Source organism: Agelaius phoeniceus, chromosome 4 (genome assembly GCF_051311805.1).
Source record: "Agelaius phoeniceus isolate bAgePho1 chromosome 4, bAgePho1.hap1, whole genome shotgun sequence".
Classification (NCBI taxonomy): domain Eukaryota; kingdom Metazoa; phylum Chordata; class Aves; order Passeriformes; family Icteridae; genus Agelaius; species Agelaius phoeniceus.
The window spans coordinates 7,543,042-7,559,667 of NC_135268.1; the positions used below are offsets into that span (position 1 = coordinate 7,543,042).

The 16,626-nt window shown below is 36.7% G+C and overlaps 1 long non-coding RNA gene across 1 annotated transcript in view; it reads left to right on the forward strand.

The window, feature by feature from the left end:
• The window catches only part of LOC143693805 (uncharacterized), a 92,134-nt gene that overhangs the window by 26,263 nt on the left and 49,245 nt on the right, over positions 1–16,626 (forward strand). Inside the window, exon 5 of the long non-coding RNA XR_013181762.1 lies at positions 14,975–15,040. This is a non-coding gene — a long non-coding RNA (uncharacterized LOC143693805). The remainder of the gene's footprint in view (positions 1–14,974; positions 15,041–16,626) is intronic.

Sequence of the window (16,626 nt, forward strand, 5' to 3'; positions counted from 1 at the left end):
CCTAACACCAGGGAGTCTTCAGCTTTTCTTGCCAAGATACAGATGCAATTTTGTGATTACTCTCATCTGATTCTGGAATGTTCAGTACAGAACAGTACAAATGGGCTGCAAACTCAAATGTACCTTAGTCTAGAGGTATTGCAGAGGATGCTAAAAATAACAAAAAGGGAGAAATTGGAGTATAGGAGAGGAAAATATTGGTTGGTCTCACAAGTCAGAAATGGTTTTAATTATCTTTACTGGCACAACAAGCAAAAAAAGCAAAACACAGAATCCTAGAGATTCAGAAGAGTTCTCAAAGAAGAAGACTTCAGACAGGTTTTTCCTTGCTTTTGCATTCAATAGATGCAGCAGATTAGTAGAGCACGTTCCCAAATCACAGCTTCACTTGCCATGAAAATGTTGTCAGTGAGATTCTACGAGCTGCTGAGCTGCACAGCATCTCAGGAGAAAGGGAGATAAACCCATGTCAGAAGCTGCAGCAGGAATTGGCACAGATTTTCCACCCTTTAGTCGTGGATCCACGTGTGCCAAAATGACAATTTGGCTTTTGGTAAATGGCATTTTCTCAGTGTGTCTCCAAAGTGTTTTAATTTGGAGGTCAGCCTTTTAACCACTTGGATGACAAATCCTTTGTTATCTTTGTTATCTTTTCAGGGAGAGTTATGTATGTCACTACCTTGCTCTTTTTTAAAGCCCTGCTGGGCATTTTTTCGAATAGACAGAGGCAAAAAAAAAAAAAAAGAACTGTGTTATAACACAGTAATCATAATAACTATTATCATAACTATTATTCATTGCAGCAAATATTTTACAGCAGCAGAGGTATATTTTAATATCAGGTTGCCAGCATTGGTCCCAGACCAATACTAAATACAAAGCAAAGTGCTGAACATGCTTGTTGGGATTATCCAAAATAACTAAAGAGTATCTAATTCCATTTTTTCCAGCTAACTGATGGAACAAACTATTGTGTCTGAAAACATTTCAAAAGTAGATGGTCTGCAGTAATAGCCTCATGTTCAAGAATACATCCTTTATAAACCTCTTTCGCTGAAGAGCTCTGCCTTAAGCCCATTACACTGCCTCCAGACTGCCTAGGTATCTTACTTTTGTGGGTTTGTTGTTTAAAGGCTTTATCCTGTATTTTTAGCACTTCAACATGTACCATGGGTGCAGAACTCAAAGCATTCCTTTAGTTATAAAGGAGCCTGCCAACTTGAATTGATATCTTTTTATTTGCAGCCTGCATTAAAAGAAGTCATCTGGTAGGAATATACCAATGCTTGATAAAGATTCTCGTTTATTTAACTGTTCTGTTGTGCTGTTTCTTTCCAAATAGCAGCTTGACTGACTGAGGAAAGCTCTGTAGTAAGAATTTCTCTGTTTACATAAATTGTATCTCAAGATTTAGCAGGTGTAATACAGGTAACAGTCCCCCAGATTTTGTTTAAGATTTAGGAAAACACTACTTTTAGGATAGAAACCACAATTTTAGGATAGAATATCGGTGATGACTTCCAGGAATCAGTCCTTTGCTGTTACCACTGTTCAGACTTATTCCCTGCTAGATCACAAATAGTTTTTCCAAGCAATGAAATGCATGAGGTGGGAGCTAGTTTGCAATAAGAGCATCTTTGTTCCCTTTCTTTGTGATCCTTGTCCCCATGAGCAGTGAACTGCAGTGTTATCACTTTTTTTACACAGGATTCCTTAAACATATGGATGAATCCCATTTTTTTTTTTACAGTAAGGACAGGTAAGGAATGAGCATTAGCAGAGGAATCATCCTTATCCTGCCTCATTACAGAGGCTGTGTTCTGTGCTGGAGAGATCACCTCTTCAGAACCTCTCAGGCTCAAAAGGTACTTCATTAGTCTCTGCTCTGAGATTGACAATGAGTGCCAATTAGTTCCAGGAGGCATTTATTGCTGGAACAGAAATTCCCTCTCAGATAGAAACAGTAATGGTAGCAGACTAGTGCTGCCATAGCTGGGCTCTCCAGGTATTTTATATAATAATGGTTTTACCTTGGCTGAATGTCTTTAGAGCTGCTGTAAGCTGTGGTAAGTCACACTATTTGGGCTACATGCAGATGTCTTTCATGTATGATGTGCCTGAGTCAGTTTCCTGTAATTGATATGTACTCCTTGATCAAGGTTAGTATCTGGATTTCTATCAATGTTTGCCTGTTATGTCATTGTAAATATGCTGAACATTGTTTGTTTTTAGCTGGTCTTGGATTTATGTAATTCATTGCTCTGCTTCTATTAAGAAAAAGAGAACTTCTTATTAAATATATCCTCATTTGCTTTATATTTATTCTTCTGTGTTTTATGTTAGTTTTCATTTCTTATTTCCAGTTTCCTCCAATAGACCTTTCTTCCTAGCATATAAATATCCCTCTGGAATTAATTCAAATTAGCAGTAAGATGTCACTTTGTCACTTTGTTGAGCAACTTTACCCTCTTTCTGATTAGAAAAGGTACTTCTCAAATTTGGGCCCATTCCAATCATTGTTGTTATTAGTCCATTAGAAGAAATAGTTTATTCCTTTTTTAAAGGGGTTTTTTTTTCCCCCTAATGCTCTAAAACCTCTACCAGTTCAAAGTGTGCTCTGTTTTGTTTGTTTGTTTGTTTGTTTGTTTGTTTGTTTGTTTGTTTGTTGTTGTTGTTGTTGTTGTTGTTGTTGTTTTCTGGAAAGGAATATTTACTAGAGTGTACTAAAGCCATGGCAATATATGAGTTATCATGGGGTAAATTTGCTCCTGTCTCCTACCAGTATATTCATACTTGTGTTAAAAGACTTACAAGAGGAAGAAGCTAGTTCTTCAGTCACAGAGCTAAAAGAGAGAGTTAAGGCACATTATCCAAGCAATTTCACATGTCAATTCTCATCCTTAGGAGGGACACTTATGCAAGAAGCACCACTGGAGGTGTCCTGTGCCCTGCTGTTTCACAGGATGGGGCCAGTTTTCTTACACTTCAGGCATGTTTGACTATTTTGATAAAGCTCATCTTGCTGCAAACAGCTGTCTCATGAAGCCAAAGTCTGATAATTCAAAATTAATATATAGCTCTGAAAAAGCCAGTTAGTTTAAACAGAAAATATAGTTTAGCTTGAAAGTTTGTGTAGGGGAGAGTTAGGTTGCTGTAGGACAACTTGACTAACAGTATTTTTACCTGTGACGGTGTTCACAGGGGTTTTTGGATGAGGGAAGAGACGAGGATCTGACTCCATGTTTCAGAAGGCTTGATTTATTATTTTATTATATATATTGCATTAAAACTATACTAAAAGAATAGAAGAAAGGATTTCATCAGAAGGCTGGCTAAGAATAGAATAGAAAGGAAAGAATGATAACAAAGGCTCTGTCTTGGACTCTCTGTCCGAGCCAGCTGGGCTGTGATTGGCCATTAATTAGAAACATCCAAGATGGGCCAATCACAGATCCACCTGTTGCATTCCTAGGCAGCAGATAATCAGTGTTTACATTTTGTTCCTGAGGCCTCTCAGCTTCTCAGGAGGAAAAATCCTAAGGAAAGGATTTTTCATAAAAGATGTCTGGCGACAGTTACCATGTTGGCCTCTGGAAAGGTCTTAATGTTTGTTTTCAACTTGTCCAGACTGTGAAGGAGAGCATCCTGTGCACACACTTAAAGGAGCATGTTTTATCCTCCAAGGATCTGCCTGGCAGCACATGGAGGACGCATAGTTGTGATTTATCAAAGCTGTGATTCATTATAGAACCACAGAATGGCTAGGGTTGGAAGACACGCTAAAGGTCACCCAGTTCCAATCCCCTCACCATGGACAGTGACACCTTCCACTTGACCAGCTTACTCAGACCCCCTTCCAGCCTGGACTTCACCCAACAGACTGTTGGTCACCTTTTTCCACACTGTGAACACACCTGCCTCTGTACATGAGCTGTCTGCATCCGTGCTCAGGCACAAGGTTTGATTTGCTGTCCCTGGCAGTTGACATTGAAGTCTCCTCATTTGGCTGTTGAAACCTATCATAGCACCTGCTTAACAAAGGGCCAGAATTTGGGAACACAAATGTTGTGAGAAAAGAAATGAAAGACAGCCATGAGCTGCTCTCCGAAGTTATAACAGCAAAGGATCAGAGATGTGGAAATGTCATCTTTGTCCTGCAAGATGCTCAATAATCTGCTGGGCAGATAATCTGTGCAGTGAGACCCATGTCATGGGAGAAGGTTGGATGGGATGAGCTCCTGGAGTGCCATCTAACTTGTATTCAGACAGTTCTGACTGATGGATTAATTATCCTTTAGTAAGACGTGATTTCAATTGTCCTCTAAACCAAGAAGAAAAAGAGAAGAAAAGTAATAATCCTCTCTTAAATTCCAACTGCCAACCCAAAAGTTATCCCTTTGATCATCTGAATACACTATTTGGACCTAGATTTTCTCTTAGTGAGTCCTTAAAGTATCATTCTGGAAAGATTTTCTTTTTCTTCTCTCCCTTGTATCTCTTGGTTATACCTTTTTATTCTGCAGGTTTTTAAGCACAAATATTCTTCCTCTATTATTCTTTTCATACTTGGAGTCTGTTTTTCTTAAAGTTCCGCTAGTACTACAGGATAATATCTGGGGTTTTTTTTTTAATTTTATTTGGTCTAAACTCATATCTTTCTTATAATTATATTTAGGTGAGAAGGGATGGGAAAATAAAAAGTGGTGACAGTCACAACCTTGAACAAGCCAGTATACTATTGACAAAATCAGTATAGAGAACTTATATATCTGTGGCATAAGAAATTTTAGAAACTAGTATTTCACAGACACTACTTTTGATTTGCTTGGGAACAGAGAAACTCTGCTAGGAGCCAGGGTGTGGGGAACAAAGAACTTCCAGGTTTGAGGCAAAGATTTGAGGCTTTTCAAAGTTTCAGATTTGAGAATAAATCACACTTTAAAGAGAACTGCTGCCTGTAAAAAAAAAAAAAAACCAGATGGTGCTCAGGGGAAAGGCTTATAGCTCTGTAAATTACGAATTATCTAAGCCAGTTTTGTTAGGCTAGTTAAAAGCAAACATCTGCAGAAATGGTGAAAAAATAAAGTAAAAAAATTCTGAACGCATAAAGTCTTTTTCCTTAACTTTGAGAAATAACAGCTTGGGAATTGCAAGTGGATTTTTTGTTTCTTTTTCTAATATTCAGTGGGGTTAAAATGTGCACTTCATAAAATATCTGGGTTATTTTTAATAGCATCTCTACACTATTTCACTGTAGGTGGCTTCAACAAATTCCATTTTCCTTTTATTCCAGTTGCTTGCTTAGCCTATGTTTCAGGCAAAAGCTGCCCTTCCTCTCTGATGATGCTTTTAAATTCTACAACTATTTTTCTTGTATAATTAAGTTTTCAAGTAGATTTAGCTCAAAGTGAGGTGTATTGTCAGCCTTTACTGGGCTGGTTTCAAGACCAAACCAAGACAAACACTGTGCAAGTTTCCACTGCAACACTGCAACCCACCCAGGGTGGCATCAAATGCTCTTCAGTGATAAAAATAATAACATTAAGAAAGAAAGCAATGAAAGGAACAATGCTTGGATAATGCCTTAGTAAATGGAGAGCCTCAAGTGTGAATCTAATTTTCAAAAGGATGCACACATACCAGGCAGTGTGTCTCACCTGTAGGATAGAGGAATCAGTTTGTCCTGTAAAAGAGAAAAGAATAAGATAGTCCTAAATAAGTACAAATCTGATTTTATACTAGTGAAGGGTTTCCCTTTGGAGAATTCAGTTCAAGTTTTGGGATTTCTGCTCAGCCTGCCATAAACTATTAGATGTGATCTTGCATCACCATGAAATTTTTGGAGCCTTAGGGATTTGGGAGTTGGATTGATCTGCTCTTGTACCTCTCAGACATGGCATTGAGGGTTGAACACTTTTTGGGAGATTTGGGACATCTGTGAAGGCTGCTGCTGCTCCATGCAGCCTTTCTGCTAAATTGACAACTCTTGGACTGGAATTTCTCAGAATAGGATCTGTGTCCTAGGAATCTGCTTTCATGGATTCAAATGATCCCTTGTGATCTCTGATGATTTCCACACCACCTCCCAGTCCCTCAAATCATATTAATATTGAGCATGGAGAGATTTTCCTGTAATGCTTTTACTTTAGTCTGGTATTTTAAGAGCAATTTTTTGGGGCCCTCAGGCTGTTACTTGAGTCATTTCTCACAGTTTTCATGGGTATTCCCTGAGCATAGCACACCCTAAATATTAATAAAATTATATATCTTTAGATTCCAAAGGTAGAGGTAGAATGTTTTTGTTCTAGATAGGTATACTTATAGATTGAAGCATCTTAGATTTTTTAAGGTTTTCAGTAAAAATAAAACAAAAAGACCTCATCATTACAATTTTAAGGACAAAAAAAAAAAAAAAAAAAGAAAAAGAAATTATGTCCTCTTTTCAACTCCAATGTGCCCATTAAATATTGAAAACTGTGAGCACTAAGAAACAGTTTAGGAATTCATTTAATTTTTTTTTTTTCCCTTAGAGTTTTGCTAAACTTCATCCCAACAGAGAGATGCTTTTATGTATCAATTTCTGGGAATAGTTTGCTCTCCAACACCCAGAGAAGATTTCCCTAACCAGAAGATAGACCTAAATACATAGACATTTTTCATCACTAATGCATTTCATCACTAATGAATTAATTAGTGCTGTTCTCCAGAGGGGAAACATTTTCCAAGTTTTAATGCAGATTTCTTTGAAATCCCACGACCCAACCATGGAGCCATTTAGGTTGGAAAAGACCCTCAGGACGATCAAACCCAAACATTAACCCAGCAATGCCAACTGTCTTCTTAGTGAAAGGAGAGCTCAAGAGGATCAGAATCCTCACCTAATTTAGTGTTATCTGCAAATTTGCTGAGGGTTCACCTTGTCAATCAAGGTGCTAAACAGGACTGAGCCCTGGGGGACGATCTGGGGCCAGCTGGATGCAGCACCTTTCACCACCCCACTCTGGTGCCAATGGCCAACCAGGCAGATTTTTATCCAGCAAAAGTGCATCTGCTCACATGCTGGAAATCCAGTTTCTCCAGTTTCTCCACCTGGAGTGCCAAAGGCTTTGCTCAAGTCCAGATAGAACCATCCATGGCCATTCCATCGTCCACTAAACATCCTAGAATGAGATCAAGTCAGTCAAAAAGCACAAGAAAAAGCAAGAGTGGGGAGAAAGGTGAGAGGTTTTTCGTGGTTTTGTTTGGGATTTTTTGTTTGTTTGTTTTTAGGGTTTGTTGTTTTTTATTTGTTCTTGTTTATCGTGTTTTACTTTCTATCTCAAGAAGTGCATGTCGTATAAAATCACAAAGAGCCTCTTGGGAAAAACTCACCATGTTCAGTGTTACATGGGGTTAAATGACTGAAAGTTGAGAGATCATTTTCTTACATTTTCTTTTGCTACTTGCTAAAGGAAGGGAGTATTTCTGTTTAACCAACATGTCTATTTCAGATAACAAAGCAGATTTTTTTTTTTGCTGGATTTTTTTCTATTAAGCAAGAGCTTTCCTACTGAAGAGTATATTAATCATAGGTTATTGTTATAAATAGGAGCTTAATATAAGGTTTTAGCAGGTTTAGTTGATTTTACTTGAATCTGATTAGGAAAAAAAAAAAAAGCTGAATATTTTAAAACACACTGAGGATGAAGTTAATGGAATTTATGTTCATCTGCCAGAATTTGGTTTGTGTATGCATCTGGTCCACTGAACTAAAATCTTGTATCAGACATTTGGAAGAGACATCAGAAACTGCTGATTTTTTTAGTTCTTACTTATTGGTACAGTTTAGCTGAACACTGTCTTACCACTAAAAAGGCATAGATAAAGAGTGCTTGCTTTTGCTATTTTTAAAGAGAATAAAAAAATGAAAAAGGTGTACCAGATGGCTTAGCTGCTATGGGCAAGTGAAAATGCAAATAATCTGAAATTATATTAAGTTATGGTTAGTGGTTACTCATCAGATGAGGTAGTTTATGTTGGTACAAAAGCAACTCATTTATTTCCCTTAGCAGACAAATTTTCCCAACACAGTCCTTGTAAAAAAAAAAAAATTCCTCATAGTGAAATAATTCCAACATTAAAATAAACAACAAAGCCTCTTTCCAAAGAAAGAGTAATTAGTATTTCAATTTATTTACTAGACTAGGCAGCTAATACAGCTTCTACAAAGTATTCATTGAGTGCATTTTTAGGATGAGATAATGGATTTTCAAATTATGTACACTGACAATATCAACAAAGCTGCTTTATTAGTCCTGTTTGGGCCCTGTGGTGTCATTAAACCCAACATTTGTCTACAGCTTGATTCTGTTAATGGAAATGGTGATCTAATTTTTAGTTGTTATAAGTTATCTATGACTCTCAGATGATATCTAAGTCTCTTGTATGATTTATTGAAAATTTACACCTGCAACTCACGCTGGAAAAGAATGTGTTTCTTTAGATACCTTAATTTTTTTTGTTATGTTTTAAGCCAAAAGAACATAAAATTACTTTAATTCTAGCTGCTAAATCTTGCTTTTCCACTCGACGACATGGTGGCTTCAATAAGTTATTCATATGTTGAGCTGGAAGCACAGGGCCCCATGAGGGCTGTATATGAGAGAAAGACAGTAACAAATTCTCTGATGAAGAGACAAAGCTTTATAGCCAAACTCCACAGTGCAGAGGATCTTTTTTTTTTAGAGCCCTTATGAAGCCCTGAGACAGGGTCTGTAATGGCAAAGCTGACATCAAGCGGGATGATGTGGCGGGAGCTTTGTGGAGGGAAGTTTTGTGGCTGTGAAGGAAAATGTAGGCTACACATCTGGTCAGTGGCACGTGTCACTGACAGAGTATGAACCTTGGTGACTTCTTAAATGACATTAAAATTAATGCTATACTTCATCACTTTGCTTCTGCTACCCTGCCACATGGTTTTCCATATTTTACAGTGCACACATCATTTGAGTTCTGAAGGAAATTTGCTTAGTCAAAAAGTCAGCTGTATTCAAATTATTCATAAGGGAAATTGCATCTTAGGCAATTAAAATGTGTGCTGGGTAAAAGAAAATGTTTCTTCCTGAAAGGAAAGAGCGGATGCTTCATCTGTGAGAAACGTTATTACAAATTCTTTTCTGTTACTAAGCACCTAATATTAAAAAGAAACTTGTTCTAATCAGAGAGGAACCGTATGAGGGCATAGTGGAAATTTTTATTTTAGGTTAAATTGATGCTTTTATTTTTTCCCACACATGATATTTGCTCTTCCACATCTAGTCCCCTTACCCTCCCAGAAGCACTGCTACTTGTATAAAGGATTGTACATTAGTTCTATTTTCTCTGTATTTTATATGTTAAATGCAATCTCTTCTGTCCAAATTAATGTTCCTTTGAGCTGCAGTTATATGGATGGTGGGAGAGCAAGAGTGATGTGATCAGGTTTGGACAATTTGCTAGGAAGGGAAATGAGTTTGGCCGTGTTAGAAGCTGGTCAGAGGGATTAAGGTAGTACACTATGTATCTTTTTCTCCCTTAAAATATAAATTACCCCATTTGATCCATTAAAAAAATTAGATTCTGTTAGATTCATGTCTAGTCACTGATATGCAATTTATGACTATAACAGAGAATTTGTATTATTTGTGCTGTCTTTCCCTTATAAATGGCCAGTGCTTGTAAGCATTTTTTTTGAGCTTTCTTTTACTGAAGTTTGCAAACCTGCATTGTAAATGTGGATAAACTGATAGTATCCCCTGCCATTCATTGACTGAAGTGGCTCAAAGCTGATTTGATTCCTATTACTTCTGTATCAACAAATGCCACATTTTTAAAGATTTCTGAAGTTTCTGGGTCGTCAGTATTTTCTCAGTTGTGTGCAAGATCTGGTGCCAAGAACAAAAGATATAAATACACACGTGCAGTCACACGTATGAAATGTCTGTTATTTTCACAGAAGCTAGAGAGAGGCATGTCTTGATGTCCTAATGAAGGGGCAGCAATGGGGTGTATTAATGGGATAATAAAGCCCATTCTTTGTTCAGAAGGTTGTGCCTGGGGGATAGGGGTGCAGCAGTGTCTGTGGGACATGGGGATGTGGTTTTAATTTCTCCTTACTTGAACAGTGCTCCCCTTGGACAGGCAGGACAAAACCTACTTCACCTTTTACTGGCAGAAATCGCTGGTTGAAAGGAGACTTTTTTTGTCTATTTGAAGCCTACCTGCTGATGTTTTCACCCTTTTTAACATGTTCAGCCCATCTCTGCAGCCCAATAATGGAATACTTAAGGCCATATGATACCATCGATTTCTAAGCAGAGTCCTGTTGGCTTCTGTGGGGAGTTCTGCTTTAAAAATCAATGGCATAATAGGATTTAAAGTAATAAAAAGAGAGAAAGGGGACAAGGAATTTAGTTCATGTGTGCCCCATGACATTGGAAAAAGACATTAGCTGCAGTACACAGACAATAAACTGGAGAGGGCTGTGCATCCCTCACTCAAATGTTCAAATTTTAAAACACCTTATTTACTTAATAAAAGGAGTTTATGACTTATATTGTAGTTACAGTTTAACAAATTCATGAACTAATTATAAATTATAGGTGTTTTTCACTGAAATGAAGTATTTTATTTTGTTATTATAGATGCTAATAATTAAGATTACCCAATATTTGCATTTTTTTCATACTGAAGTATCAAAATAATATACCCATAACCATAAATCTTAAAATAATTGCTCTTAGGGAAATGTGTTTCTGTGCTTGGAAGCATTGCTCTAATCTTTTCTAGTGTCATTTTGAAGTACATAATCTAATTGAAACCACAAAAGCAAAGTCAGACCTATTGTGGATTTTGAAAAGTTTGCATGGGTCTGAAGTTGCAAGCATGATTTTATTAATTTTATAATTTATTTTTAGGCTTTATTTTTTCCTGAATGACATAGATGCAGCAAGAACAAAATATTGCAAGAGATATCTATCTCCTAATTTATATTCCTCAAAATTTAAGGCCTCAATTTATCTCTGACTTTGTGATATTCCAATTTAACAACTCAAACCTTCTTCCACTAAACAAATTTCACTCTTTGTTTTTGACTCTTAACATGTTTTCCCTTTTGTAACAATTCCTGAGCCTGTTCACTTCCATTTGGGCCCACTTCCACTTTCCTGGGCCCATTCACTTGAAGAATCATAACAGGGAATCTGTTTCTCAGTCTGGATCTTTGTAACTTTCTTTGGCACAGATCTTCTGAGGAAAGATTTCTCGATATCCATGATTAGGGAGAAAAAGGGTACAGATAAGTGTTATATGTGAGGTAAATAGTTATAAGTAAGAATTTAATTGGGCTACAAGTAGGAATTTAATCTTTTGTTCAAAGCACGTTATTCTGTTCTATCAAAACACAAACATGTATTATATAAGGAGCTTCTTAAATAAATACTACATGAGTGAACATTAAAATGTTTGCAACCTACTTTGTACATACAGCTGGCCTTTCAACAAAGCAGGAGTTAATTAGGCTTGTGGGGGTAAATGCAAAAATAAAACAAAATAATAATGAGAACACTTCAAACCAATGACCCTGTTTTATTGTTCAAATGGGACAGTAAATAATAAAAGCTGAAGGAAAATATGATAAATATAGAGAGAGGAAGAGAAGAAAAATCTAAGATCTAGCCACCTTTTGGGACATGATTTTCTATTCTAGATTTTTTATTAAAAAGCACTTTAAATATAACTGTATGACAGCTCTTGAGTCTTTCCTTAATTTGTTGAGGCTCTTCTTTCAGTTGTCATATCATAGGACTGTTTAGGAGAAAATTCCTTGGGTTTGAGTCCTGTCACACTTGGAAATAGTAAACACGGTCAATATTGTGTTGTTCTAGAGATGGGAAAACTGTTCTTTCTACCATTCCATCTTCCTCCTCCCCACCCCAAAACAGACAGACACAGAGTCTTTCTTGTCCATGAAAGACCTTTATATGGGATTTGTTGTATGCTGATGTGACCTTGGAATGAGAGGTCACCTGGGGAGCCAAAGATTGGCAGGACAGTGCTGTTACTGCCACATTTTCTAGAAAAATCCCCTTGCCCAGGATTCTTCTCCTGGGAAGCTGAGAAGCCTCAGAGAAAAAGGAAAACAACATTATTTCATTTGCTTCTCCCGTGTTTTGCTGCTTTAGAATGTGTTTGGAAATTGTTTATCCAACATATGAATTGTTTTGACTTAATGACCAATCACAGTCAGGCTGTGTCAAACTCTGAAGAGAGTCACAAGTTTTTCATTATCATCTTTTAGCCTTCTGTCTGTATCCTTTCTCTATTCCTTAGTATAGTTTAGTATAGTATTCTTTGATATAATATAAATCATAAAATAATAAATTAGCCTTCTAAGAACATAAAATCAGATTCATTAATTCCTTCCTAATGATGGGGGACCCCAGATATACCACAACCTGTTTCCTTGAGTCTGTGGTATATATTGAAATATTCTCTGGGAGACTTCAAAAAAGATTATTTGAAAGGGCCACTTCATCACACTTATTTTCATATTTCTTTGACTGGAAGTGCTGCCTTGTGAAGGCTGAGCTAGAACAGAGACTAGACAGAGCTAAAGAATAAAGTAGGGATTTATTAAAAAGCCTCAATGGATCAACCTTGGGCAGCACAAGAGCCCGGCCAGGGCTACACTCCCAGTGAACCCAAAATGGTCACAAAATGGTCACAAGGTCTCACACTTTTGTAAGTTCTGGTCCGTTTGCATATTGGGGCCAATTGTCCAATTACAGCTTTAGGTTATTAAGTTCCATCCTTCTTGCTTTTCTCTCTTCAGTTCACATTGTTTAAAAATCAATGGCATAATAGGATTTAATGGCATAATAGGATTTAACCTATGCTCTTGGGCCTGAGATCTGGATCATTTGTCCTTGGTCCCCAGCTAGAGAAGAATTGTTTTGTCTCCTTGCTCTGTGAAGAGAGCTCACCATCCCCTCATATGAAGCCTAGACTTACACACTAAAGCAGCACAGAATCTGAAAAACAGAAAAGCTAAAACCTGAGGCATCAGAAGAAGCAGAGTTCTGATGATCTTGTCCTTTTTATGATTTTTACACAGAAATACAGAAACTTTAAGGTACATTTTGGGATCTTAGTCTCAGAGTATTTTACCTTAGGAAGGAAGATACATGTAAGAGAGGCAGTGGATATATTACTGGAGTTGCATGAACTGCCCTTCTGGATATTAGAAAGCACTTATGGGAGAGATGTGAAAAGGGTGACAAGAAATGACTGCAAACAGAATGAAAGCTAATAAAATATGAGACTGTAGCTACTGATCTCTAAACTGAAAACTTCAGCTGTGAGGTCTTATATAACAGCTTACACTCGTGCTTACACAAGCTTACCCATGTTCAGGTGAGCAAAAGTGCTGAGAAAATCTTCATGTCTTTCCTCCTTCTTCTGTGAGCACTGCCTTGCTTAAATGTATCTGAAGTCTGTAGATCAGTGTGGGAGTACAACTGTGCTTGCTGTTGCCTGAAGATAAACAAATATCAAATACAAATCTGTGATCTTGGGGATGTAAACCATTAAAAAAAACTATCTGTCTATCTATCTATCTATCTATCTATCTATCTATCTATCTATCTATCTATCTATCTATCTATCTACCTATCTATCTATCATCTATCTCTCTATCTACTTTTAAGAAGGGATGAGGCTGGTTTAAGGCCCCTAAATCAGTATGCAGGACACACTGGTGATGATTAGAGAAGGCAGATCATCAAAGTGTCTAATCTGGGGAGTCCTAGTGGGCTTTCTGGCATTTTTCCTGATGTTTTGTAGAGGAAATGCTGGGACATTTTGCCCCCACACAGCAAAAGGTCACGGCCACCTGCTTTCGTACATGATTGATATGAATCACTGAGGAGATGGACAGCAAGTACAGCTGCAACTGTGACATATTTTGGTATTTACATTTTAAAATCTCTGAATTAAACACTGTATTTTCTTTCTGTACGTAAGTAGAACTTTAAAGAAGACAAGAAAGACAGCTTTAGTTTGTGGGATGAAAAATAAATAGATAAAAACAAGGAAGGGGAATTGGTTGAGTTTATTTTATTTTTGATGGCTTTCTGTGTAAAGCTGGAAAATGATCAAAGGCAGATGATGCATGTATGTGTTTCAACCTTTTTCACTCCATCTCTATTATCTGGGGATTTTTTTCAATTTTAGAATGGAAAGTAGAAATGTTCCATCTTGAAAACATTCATAAAATATTGTGCCTCTTCCAAAAACCATCAAAATAAAAAACATCCAAATAAAACAGACTGTTGAATTTAACCACATTAAAAATAGGCAATGAAAAAAATTATTTTCCCAAAATTAGATGTCTCTTAAAATGAATAAAATAAGAGTAGGATTTACTATTTATTCATTCATTGATATTGGACCCTTTTTACATCTTTCTAACCCAAATACACTTCTGTGTATTTTTTGTGAATTCTTTGGGGTTAAATCCCAAGCACTCTTAAAGATCTTCAAATATTTTCTCATGAAATGCATGTTAATACGAATATGCAATTATAGGGCAACGTTGCACTATTCAATGAGTGTATAGTAATTTATTTTTATCTGCAATGCTGTAAAAATGCCTTGAAAGCGCTGAATCTCTTTAATACCTGCTGATATTGGATACCACAAAGCAAGAAAGACCCTGACAATTGCAATTTGCAGGTTTGTTCCAGCTCCTACTGAAGCAAGTAATAGCCTGTATCTTTACTTAAGTGGATGATGGATCTGGCACCAAATAAAAAGAATATGCCAGACTTCTTGCTGGAGAAGTGCATAGTGACACCACAAGAATGTATTTTTTTAATTTCTGTTCTTTTTTTTTTTCTTCTTCTTTTTCTTTTTCCCTTTGACCATTTTGTTTTACCTACTTGGTATTTTTCCATAGGTGCTGCAAAATGGAAGAGAGATTAGAACTGCAGCATATCACCTTTCAAATGGCCTCTGCACAAAGGTATGACAGAAGAAATTGATTTTCACTTTTCATCAATATTTCTAAATTGTAACACATATTTTACAGTAAAAGAAGATGCATCACCCTGGATTTTTTTTGTCAGCATTCCTGAAACAAAGTGCATTGAAAGCTACTAACATGGAAGTCTCAGCTTAGTAATTTACAGCCTAAAAATGGATTTCCTTCTCAGAATGATAAGTCAGTCAGTGAACCATGTATTGTACATAGATGATGAGCAATTCACTCACTGGATGCAGGGTTTTAACATTTCTCCTCAAACTTTGAGACCTAGAATGAACTTTGACTAAGACTTTCTGGACCTTTCCAAGTTTGCATGCATTATTTAACTGTTCCCAAATGGGATCTGGTAAACAATGATTAACTGAGCATCCTCTTCATAAGCTCTTTTTGTTATTAGTGGCAGAATTCGAAGCATTGGTCAGGTCAGTTTTGTGCATCTGATGATAGCTCATCTCCAAAAGTCAGAACACAGAAAAGGTTAATTATTGCTTTTTCTTGTGTTCTCATTCATCATTTTAAGTTGGCTGGCAGCAGATCTCATCAGCTGATCCATGAAGCTGCTCTGATGCCTCACACCTGCACTTACAGGGTGAGGCAGGAGGAAGGAGCTTTTGGATCTCTTAGGAGATTGTTTACTAGCAAGCACTATCCCTGTTTGACATCTTTTCTAGATGAAGTTTTCTTGGCTAAATTTGTCAATTTTTTTTTGCTTTGCTGTTTACATCCACGTAATTGTTACTGTATATCAGATTTCTCTTCCTGGAATTAGAAATGAAAATTAGCTTCTGGGAGAGGAAAGACTAAAGCAGCTCATAGCAGCTTAACAAGACAGGCATACAAGACACCTTTCCAATTTCATTTATCTATTAAAGTAAATTCATAGGGACCCTGTGAATCAGAAGAACTGTGTTAAAGCTTCTAGAAGACTCTAAGTTGGGTTCTTACACTGAAATACAAAGTGTAATCACTCATGTCACTGTCATATTTTCTGAAAAATCCCTTTGCCAGGATTTCTTCTCCTGGGAAGCTAAGAAGCCTCAGAGAAAATGAGAACAATATTATCTCATTTGCTTCTCCTGTGTTTGCTGCTTTGGAATGTGGTTGGAGAGTGTTTCTCCAACAGGTGAATTGTTTTGACTTAATGACCAATCACAGTCCAGCTGTGTTGGACTCTGGAGAGAGAGTCATGAGATTCAATAGTGTTAAACCTTTATTGATTATTTATTTTTAAACCTTTTTTAAATATCCTTTCTCTATTCTTTAGTATAGTTTTAGTATAGTATTCTTTAAGATAATATAATATCATAAAATAATAAATTAGCCTTCTAAGAACATGGAGTCAGATTCATCTTTCCTCCCCACGACAGGGAATCCCAGAAAATACCACACACTCATGCTTATAACACCTTTTCTTTGCACAAGAAGTAATGAAATATAGATGTATATATATCCTACACAGAAATATTAACAAAAATAATTGGAGTCAGAGGGGAGATGACAGAATATACAATGTGTTCCCAAAAAGAAGTTTCTCTAATGGTTCTTAAGGAGTTTTAATGAAAGAG